At 46.8% G+C, this 10648-nt stretch overlaps 1 non-coding gene across 1 annotated transcript; it reads right to left on the reverse strand.

Annotated features, from left to right (window-relative positions):
- Positions 1 to 3134: 3134 nt before the first annotated feature.
- LOC141415957 (U7 small nuclear RNA) lies at positions 3135 to 3194 on the reverse strand. The gene has a single exon (XR_012440899.1). It is a non-coding gene; the product is annotated as a U7 small nuclear RNA (small nuclear RNA).
- Positions 3195 to 10648: the final 7454 nt, after the last annotated feature.

Here is a 10648-nt window from a genome sequence, read left to right on the forward strand (position 1 = left end):
ATCTGCTCAGGAGTTCCTCCCGCAGCACTGAGATGTGTCCACAGAAGCACCCATAGCACACCCTCATCTGTCATCTGTAAATATCCCCAAACATAAGGCTGAGACTTTTCCTCCTCCTCCTCCTTCTTCTCTGTCTTCTTCTTCCTTCTTTCCTCCTCCTCCTCTTCCTCTTTCTCTTCTTCCTTTTCCTCTTCTTCCTCTTCTCCCTCCTCCTCCTCCTTTTTCTCCTCCTCCCTTTTCTCTTCCTCATCTCCTCCTCTTTCTCCTTCTTCTGGTATTGGGGTTTGAACTGAGGGCCTTCTGGTTAGTAGGCAGGTACTCTAGCACTTGAACCACACTCCCAGCCCCCGAGACATCTGCTTAAAGCTACTCCTTCCTTGTAGATGTCTGTTTTGAGAGAACAGAAAAAGAATAAGGCAATCAGTGAAGCAGGTACTATCCCCAACTTTTCTGCAAAAACAGGCAAGTTCTCACAGCTCTGCTCCAGGTGAAGCTGAGCCTGGGTCTTTAGAGAGGGTGGCTTCCCCCAAACCACCCAAGCACTGGCTGATTGATCGAGCTGAATTCATTTTCCCTCCTGAATACAGAGACAAGTGCTGACAAATTGAATGAAATTGATGCAAAGTCTGCAAGTGAAGTTATTCAATTTTCAACAGCCTCATTCTGAGCCTTTAACATGCTCCTCACAGTTTTAGGGCAAATAATATTTGTTTTCTCCCTGCACAAATATAAAAATGTTTCCAGCACTTCGAAAGCCCCTCTTTTGAGTATTTGCACTGAATCCCATTTCTGTGCGCATTTGAGCAGGCGTTATTAGTGCAAATACCCAGCAGTTGGCTGACATTCCTTGAGTTTTATGTGCCAGGCATTTTTACTTGTGTCATCTCATTTAATCCCTAAGGGGACATTGTTTCTGCTTTGTGGATGAGGAAACTGAGACCTGGAGAGATGGAATGACTTGCCCAAAGTCAGAGCCTATCTGCAAAGCCACAGCCTCTTGGTGGCAGCTCCCCCATGAGACTGTGCAAGGCCACAGCAGGAAGTCATCCAGCTACACTCCAGCTGATAGTGAGTCATCGGGCCCTGCTGGATGAACGACCAGTGAGCGAGTGAATGAATGGACAATTGACTGAATCTCTGCCTCTTAGGACAAAGCTCCTGTCTCTTTCACCCCATGCATCTCAGCCACTACTCTAGAAGCCTTGGACCCAAGACACCATCACAGTCACATGCCTCACCTTACAGGCCACCAAGTGGTTATGCAGCACACAGGGACCTGAGCGCCAATAGCCCCACTGGAAGGAAACCTGTGAAGAACTGTCTCTACTCTCTGGGAGCTCACTGTTACATGTGATGAATGGCAGTCCCAAGACTGTGGTTTGAGGGTGGGTTGTCCCCTCAGAAATTCATGCTGTGGTCTGGGGGTGAGACCTTTAAACGGAAGTGATCAATACATTTCTCAAGGGAGTGAGCTCTTGCTCTCACAAGACTGGATCAGTTGTCAAGAAGGCAGGTCGTTAAAGTGAGACTGCACCTCAAGTGTTGCCTCCGCTGCATGTGCTGCTTGTCCTTTCACCTTCCGCCATGTTGTGACACCCTCACCAGATGCAGCACCATGTCCGTGGACTTCTGGGTTCCAGAACCAGGAGCCTAAATAAACTCTTTATAAATTACCCAGCTTCAGGTATTACTTTATAGCAACAAAAAAATTGACTAAGACGCTGGGACAATGTGGCAAGCTCCTTTAGCCAGGCCCTAACAGAGCTTTCCAACAGCTTGAGGCAGCAGGAGAGGAAAGTTTCCCTGTGTGAGCAGAGGGGCAGCCACCCTCAGAGGAAGGCCAGGTCACAGCCCTGGGGCCAGGTGTTCTGATGCCCACCATGCTCATGCAGGCCTCTCCTTCATGAGACTTCTTCTTTTCTGATTACCAAAATCATGAAGACCCACTTGCCCTAGTCCCTGGCTTGCAAGTGGCTTATGTTTCAGTTAATAAGAAGGATTATATGATTGATTAGTAATGTCTGCCATGAGCGAAAGCCAGAGTGACACTAGAGGTGAAGTATATTTATGGACCTTTCTCCAAACCCTAAGCAATATGCCTTTTTCTTCTCCAAAATAAAACAGTTTTGAAATTACCTCCTTCTTCCTGTCTCTAGCTCAATAAAATCTTCTGACCTAATGGCCAGGAGGTGGGAAATTTCACCTGAAAGCTCTGGGAAGGAAGGGTCTGGTAAACAATTTAACATTGACTGCAAGATTGCAAGGGGAGTGTTTAATTTGCTCCAGAGACTCACTGTCCTCAAGGGCTCCAGTCCATTATCTTTTGTCCAACTAATGACAAGTGAGTTTTCTATATTCATTAAAGCAGACTTGGGATTTGGCTTGAGGGGCAGTGAACTGGAGAGGAAACAACGCCAGACTCAGGAGGAATGTTCTTGATTGCTTGCTTGTATGTTTTGAAAAAAGAATAAAATGGTGTTTTCTAAAATCCTTGAAAGTCAGACTTCCCTCTGATACAGATTGGTGGAACTGCCAATGGAAACCAGGGTTCACCCACGAGAAGGTTTTCAGGTCAATTCAAACCAGCTGAGCTCAGCTCAAATGACCTCACCATCTGCTTCCTGTGTCCTCCCAGCAGGCTGTGAGGGCAGAAAGGTGAGAGACTGAGCTTTGCCCTGGAGAATTCACAATCTAAAGGAGAAATTGAGGCAGCACCCTCACCTCACAGGTGAAAGCAGTGAGGGCAAGCCTATGCCAGTCTCTGCTACTTGAGCCCTGAAACCCTGCCTCTCCTGCTTAGGCTCCCAGAATTCAACTAGTCTCAGCGCAACACATATTCACAGAGATCCTAGCAGTCTAGGTGCTAGAAGTCTTGAAAAACAGCACAAGATGGCACCATGCTGCCCCTGGCCTATCCTCTGCCTCTTTGCTTTTGAGTGGTGGAGTCTGGGTTTTTCCCTAACCCCCTCTGCTCATAATAACTCCCAAATGCTTACAGAATAAGCTCAGGGGGTTGAAATTGATGGTAGTCCAAATAGTTTTTGCGTAATGAAACTGCCCCAAATTATCAGGATTTGGGGGAACAAATGACTTTCTCAAAAGAATTTATTGAAGACATTATATTTTTGGTGTAGGGGGGCTCCAGCATAAGCCAGAAAACCTGCTGGACAAATTCTAAAAGAGCTGTGACACCTTGAAGACATTTCTTATAAAGGGGTGGCATGGTTAGTAAAAACCAGCAAAGGATGGTCAAACATCCTAAAACAGAGGGGAGCTATCCCATTCTTAGACCTAAAGGGACATCGGGGGAAAGCAGTTATGAAATCCCACCACAGACATCTGGGGAGGGGCCACTGACACTGGGGTGCACTGTCAGGCCAACAGGAAGGAAGCCAGGGACTAAGTGTTCCTCCTGCCTCTTGTGGTGCCTCCTAACAGCTAAACAAGGAGTCAAAGAGCAGGGAGGCTTCCCATGCTGGCCGTGGTGGCTAGCCTTGCAGGGCACAGAGCCGAGGGGAAAAGGGTAGAGAGCAGATCTAGGGGCAAACAGAGATGGCAGGACTAGCACCCCTTCCTCCAGACATCTGCTGCCATCTGCCGGAGTGTGATGATATGCAGTTCCTTCTACATTCCCTTCTACTCCACGATGCTGTGGATGGAGGGCCAGGGTTGGTCTGCATGATCCACAGTGGGAGGTTTGCTGCAGCAATTACGACTGACCCTAGTCTTGCTTCTGCCCCACTCAGCCTGTTCTCTGCAACTCCAAACACCTGACGGAAGCCTACCAGGTCCTTCCATATGTCCACATAAGCCAATCTAGAAAGTCTAGACTGGGACAAATGCCTCCTCCTTGAAGCCTGCCTGATTCTTCCAACTGAGAGCCATGTCTGCTTCCCTGGGGGTGAGCCAAGCCTCCCACAAACTCCTCCCTCTGCAAGTCTATGTCATGATGATGATTCACAAAGGGCCTCTCTACTCTGCTGCTTCTCTCTTTCTCTCTCTCTCTCTCTCAAACACACACACACACACACACACACACACCCCTGGCAGCTCTTTGGGAGTAGAAAGTGGGGCTGGCTCATTCCTGAATTCAACTGAGTCCCTTCAAACAGCTAAGGCTCTGTTCCAAGGAGAACATCCAACAGGCTGTTTGTCATTATGTTTCTGTCCACACCCCCTCCCAGGCCCATGTGGTGATGGGATAGAAGGAGCCCTACCGGTTTCCCACTGGCTTTAGAGTCCAACAGACAGGATGTGAGCCCCCGGCCAAGTAGCCTTTGGTTTTGAACAGGTCATTTCACCTCTCTGAGCCCCAGTTACCCTCTCATGGGAATAATATGCCTAATTTATTATTTCATGTGGCATTTACTCAATGACAGACTAGGAGTACCTGGAGGGCAAGGAGGGCTCCCCATGACTTTCTCAGGTGCTTCAGCTTTCACAGGGCCTGCCACTCTGGGGGTGGAGTGGCATAGTTCAAAACCTCTGGCAGGTTCCTGCATCACCTGTGTGCCCTTGGACAGGTTACTTGGCCTCTCACACTCTGCTGCCTCATCTTTAAAGCAAATACTAGAAAGGGTGGTTATACCCCTAGCTAATCCCATGCAGGACTCACTGGGTGCTGGCTCCCCTTAAGGGCACAGATTTCATGACCTCGTTGGATCCCCAAGCACTGCACCAGCTGATATGGTCGCCTTTCCTGTTCTCCTAACACTTCCAGTTCTCCTTCGGGGACCTAATAGAACCACCTCTTCCTGCCCCCTTGGAGCGAGATGTGGTCATGTGACTTGCTTTGGCCAATGAAATGTGAGTAGCAGTGCTGTCTTATCACTTCCAGAGAAAACCTTAAGAGTCCATGCACGATCTGCCACTCTGTCACAGTGCCCAGCACTGTTCCACATAATGGTTGTCCTGTCAGTCTAGGCCCCTGGCTGACAATGACAATAGCATGGACCAGTGCCCCTGGCTGATCCAGGAGGGACACAAAATGCAATTGAGGCCACTGAGACCAGGGTGGTGCTTATTACCACAGCATAACAGAGTTGACCCTGACTGATCCCACGGGGCCTAAGGCCATCCTTCTTTATAGGGAAGAAACTGTGTATGTCTTGCACAGATGTGACTAAATGTTACACAGCTCCGATCACATAAGTGGGAATATCATCAGTCCTTGAAAAATGTTTATTATGTGGATACCCCTATCCTAGAGAGCCACAGACATGTCCAGCAAGTCTTTCCAAGATACTGCCCAGGATAGCCCTGAGCCCTCAGCCTGGAGGGAAGGCCAAGGTCTCAACAGGCCCCACGTGGTTCAAGTTTGCTGCTGTACTGGAGGCCAGAGCTTAGGAATCAGCAAGCCTAAGTAAATGCCAGCCCTTCCTTTGGTTCTTCACATCTGTCTGGCCATCGACCTTGACTCTAGCAATTGCTGCTGGCTGTGCTGTGAGCTGGCAGTCATGGATTTTCTTTCCTTCTGGGTTAAATTTCTTCCATCAGTGGGTGAGGTCTATTACCTTCAGCTCACCTGATCTGGCAGAGCCTGGAAGAGCTGGGAGGTTGGCGGGGAGGGGTTGTGACAGCCACAGAGGCAGGTACCCTGGTTACTTTCCCAGACCCACATTCTCTGGAACAGGCTGTGTTCACACATATTATGTCTTACTCATTCTTGATTGACGAAGAAGGACATGACTGGCCATTATATTTGTGTCATGTCCCCCAGTGTACCATGAAACATTTTCCTTTTCTTTATGTGCTCAACCCTCTCTGGGCACTGGGCACCATAGTAGGCTGTGGTCTGGGTCCCCACCCACTCACAGATTAGTAACCACAGCAGCAGCACCAGTAGCTGACCTTTTGAGTGTCTCACCTGTGCCAGGCCTTGGCTAAGTGCCCTACAGTCTCCTCCATTTTATCCTCCCAAGAAGTATATCAGATACACGTCAGGGATGATTAGCATCCTTTTATGGATGAAGAAACTGAGGCACAGAGAGCTTTTGTAACAAGGCCAAAGATGACTGGAAAGTGGTGGAGCCAGGATTCAAACCCAGCTTGGTCTGACTCCAGAATCCAGTGTCCTAACAATAGTGACTCTAAAGAGCTGCGAGACGAGGAGAAGGAAGGTGGCATCTTTTTTACTTCCCACAACAGATTTTATTGTTATCATTTTGCAGGTGGAATTATCAGAGCCAGAGATAGAAGGATCTTACGCAAAGTCATAGGCAAGCAAGTGAAGGATGAGGAGTGTGCATGTCACCAAAGCCTGCTCTTTCTAGGAAGTCACCAGCTATCAAAAGTAGAGATGAGTTCTGAGTGCCAGTGGCTCACGTCTATAATCCTAGCTACTCAGGAGGCAGAGATCAGGAGGATTGAGGTTCAAAGCCAGACCAGGCAAATAGTTCATGAGACCCTACCTCGAAAAAATCCATCACAAAAAAGGGCTGGTGGAGTGGCTCATGGTGTAGGCCCTGAGTTCAAGCCCCAGTACTGGAAAAAAACAGTAGAGATGAGCTTGTCTTGCAGAAAGGCACCACAGGCCAATAAAATGTTTAATGGGGACATAAGCAGAGTTTTAGGAGTGGATAGGAGTGAGTAGCTAGTTCTGGGGTAATCAAGGAAGGCTTCCCAGTTGAGGTGGCATTTGAGAATCCAAAAAGAATGGTGCAAAATCTATGTGCTATCATACCAGAGTCTAACACCTGGGATCAAGGTAACCTCAGGTTGGCATTACCTGTGTCTCATAAAGGCTGCCACTCTAAGAGCCCTCTTGCTGATTTTCTTCTTTCCTTCATTCTAGATATTCAAACCACACCAATGAGAGGGGACATCTCAGGCATGCTGATCCCCTGTGCCCAGGGCATTGAAGAGAGGGCTAGCCCTGGGGGGGGGGATACTGTGAAAACTCAGAAACACACCTGTTGAGACCTGGACAAATTTTCCAGCCACATCCACTTTCCCCACTGCATCCAGATTGATCTTCTTGCAATTTAATTCCAGTTTCATTGATTTGATACCTGCCTGTCCCCATCTGGAAGGAAATTGGGCAAGAGTAAGAAGGGAATAAAATAATAGGCACTTTCGAGTCTGGAGCAGTTATTAAATGCTCTCTTCACCCATCAGACTGGTATTTAAATGGAGGAGGGGTCTGGGGTGGGCAGAGAGCATTGTTAACAACTGCCTCAGTGTGGCAGCAGGAGACAAGAATAATAGACTTAGTGAGTGTTTTCCAGATTGTGCTGAGGTGATGAAAAACACTGGGTCCCAAAATGGAAGCACTGTGCACAGAACCTCTCCCTGGATCCAGCAGGCAGCGGCAGAAACTCCCAGCCTTGCTCCTTTTCTAACAGGACTGAATTAATTCAGGGGCTGCGTGAGCCTTGTACTCCCATTTCGATTACAGACAGACCTAGTTTTTGCAGAACTCATTAACTTGCAAGTCTGTGGGGACCTGGGCTTCCAAGCCTTGCTGGACAGGCCTCAGGAGCCGGCTTCTGAGGAATCCAGAAGGGTGTGGGCCCGCCTGTGTGGAAGGCTGGGCCTCAGAGGGCCCCTTCCTCTGATCTTGTGAGTCTGAAGGAGGTCAGTGTGTGCAGAAGGCAGGAGGACCCTGGACAGGTTGCTTCCCACCAGCACACAGGCTGGGACCTTAGGGTCTCACACAGGATGGCTTGAGCTTTGAATTTCCTGTAAATGACATCCTTACAGTAAGTGACCTAGCTTGTCAGCCCAAGGAAGGAGGACACTGAAACCCAACAAGGGCACATGTGGAGACATTCAAATGCTGCCTGGCTTTCAAGGTTCAATCTAGCATTACATTATCAAAGAAGCTTCTGTGACACATCCCTTGGCTAGGGTCCCTTTGCTCTTCTGTTTCTGTTTCTGTTCCTGTCCTAGACAGTACACCCTTCATATTATACAGTAGTATTTCACCCATTTCACACCTCCCCACTGAACCATAAGTTCCCAAGGGCAATCTCCTTGGTGGCTCTGCACATAGCATGTTGCATATTTGCTTGTTGAATGAATAAATGAATGAAAAGACGTAGTGACTGTAGGAAAAGAAGTTAAAAGAATAGAATATTTCACCTAAAGCTTCCCAACAGCTTCATACTAAACCAGCTGAGTGGTCATAGACATTCCAGGGAAGACTCTGGAACCAGATAGGGGCAGGATCTCCATGGGGGTAACAGAGCATAACAGGCAACCCAGACTCCACTGTCTGATTGCTTAGTACATTTCCCAGCTCTGAACTTCAGAGCTCCGTGACTTTGGCCAAATTATCTATCCAAATTATCCATGTCTTAATTTCCCTCTGTAAAGTGAGGGTGATAAAATGTACTTTCTTCATAGCGTTGTTATTTGCAAAGTACTTAATGTGGTGCTTAGTACCAAGTGCTGAGTCATTCTCTCTCTCCTGGGTAACCCACTCATAGGCTGCTGGGTTTCTCTCTCATCCTCCCTCTGACAATCACAAACACCCTGGGTCTAATGCCTCAGAAACCAGGCTGCACTGTGTCAGTGGGGACCCCTGGTGGCTAGGACTGGAACTGTCGGACCATTGTTTCCTCACCACCTTCCTTCTTTAACTCCAGGGGAGAATGTTGAATTGACGAAGCACCCCTTCTCCTTGCCTCTTTCTGAATTGTGAAATTCAGTTTGTTACCTCAGATGCCCTCTTACACACAAAAACACACCCTCTCAAACTTTGGTTCAGTTACCTTTAATTAAATGTCTTCCTCTCTTCCTACCACATTGTTTCAGGCCAGAGCCCCAAGTCTGTCAATGCTAACAAGCTAACAGCAGTGCCATACTACAGTGCCCAGCATGGCAGCCACCAGCCACAATTGGCTATTTATATTTAAATTTAAATTCCACACATTTAGGTAAATTCTCTAAAATTAAACAAAATTAAAAATTTGGTTGTAAGCCAGGCACCAGTAGCTCATGCCTGTAATTGTAGTTACTTGGGAGGCAGAGATCAAGAGGATCATGGTTCAAAGCCAGCCTAGGCAAATAGTTCAAAGGCCCTATCTCAAAAATACCCAACACAAAATGGGTTGGCAGAATGGTTCAAGTAGTAGAGCACCTGCCTACAAGGGTGAGGCTGAATTCAATCCCCAGTACCATAAAAAAAAAAAAAAATTTTCAGTTGTTTTACCACCCATATTTCAAGTGCTCAATAGTCACACTTTGCTAATGGTGACAGGATTGGACAATGCGGTATGGAACATTTCCATCATTACAACACTCTCTATTGGACCACACTGCTCTATGTTCTTCTAAAGTAGACAGAAATACAATTTTCAATTTCCAACTTCCAAAAGGAAAAAAAAACAAAGAACCAGATGTTTCCTTATATATCTCTCTGTGCATATATTTATATATACAATATATTTTTATACATTTATATATTTTATATATTTATATATATTTGGTACAGATATATATGTCATATAACATATGAAAGAGGGGTTTCCATGCATGATAACCTTGAATCCTTTTAAAGACATTTGGAGGCCCTCCAGAACTTTGTAAAGATATCTATCATCTCTCATCTAATTCAACCTCCTTTTTCTTAACTATTGATATTCAAAATAAACAACACTGGTTCTTATGTAGCTCTGTGGCCTTACAATTCTGTTTCCTTACTGGTGTTCTAGCTACATTTTTAGTTCAGTTGCAATCCAGCCCGAGGATTTTGAGTATATTCCTTACTCCCCTGAGCTCACAGAAAAAGGATGATTGCAGAGGATTATGAAGAAGAGTTCCTTTTTAGCTCTAAGAAAAGTTTGGCTTCTAGATTTGTCCTTGTCATCACATAAATGCAGAGGAGCTTGTATTAAATGACCATTAGGGTCCTCAAAGGATTTATTACATAGCCTGTGGGCTGGCCTGAGAACCAAATGACCATTTAATATCTGTTTCTACAGGAACGTGTACTCTGGGGTGCAAAGGCTGACTGTGTCTCAGTTGGGGCAGTCAATACTTAGAGTCCAGTGCCTTAACCTCAGGCACCTGGGAACCCTAGTGAGGATGATTAATGGCTCTGCCTGGCAGGGAGGAGGAAGGGAAGAAGGCCCTCCCGTCATTCCTACTTCCAACATAGTCTAAAACATTCTATTAAAATTGCCTGATTTGCTCAAGAGAGAAAAAGTGTTTTTCTCTATCACTTTGTTAGAGAAAGACAGCTGCTCCTGCCCTTTTTAAGGTCTTCATGGTGTGTGAATATTCATTGCACTGACCACAGTGCTCCCCTGGGGAGCTCAAATCTTTAAAAGGCAAATGTAAGGTCCACAGCACACATGGCAGCCCAGGAGATGATGTTCTTCCTGCTGGAGAAGCCTGGCATTTCCTCTCTACCTTTTCTTGAAAAAACTGCTTGGAAGGGGACAGTCTCACAGTATATGAGGGCCTGAGGCCTCCCCTGCTCCCAGCTGATTGGACTAGCGGTAGACATTTCACCTAAATTGACCTATCAGTCTCTCCCCTGAGAATGTGAAATCAGGACACTTGGCCACTGGTCAATTAGCTGCAGGGAATGGAACAGGAAGCCTCGCAAGTGTGAGGGCTGAAACTCCCCTTCTGTGGAAGCCCTGATGAGCAGATGAACAGCAGAAAAGCCAGTGTTCCAGCAAGCAGAATGAAATGAGAA

Source organism: Castor canadensis, chromosome 13, assembly GCF_047511655.1.
Source record: "Castor canadensis chromosome 13, mCasCan1.hap1v2, whole genome shotgun sequence".
Taxonomy (NCBI): domain Eukaryota; kingdom Metazoa; phylum Chordata; class Mammalia; order Rodentia; family Castoridae; genus Castor; species Castor canadensis.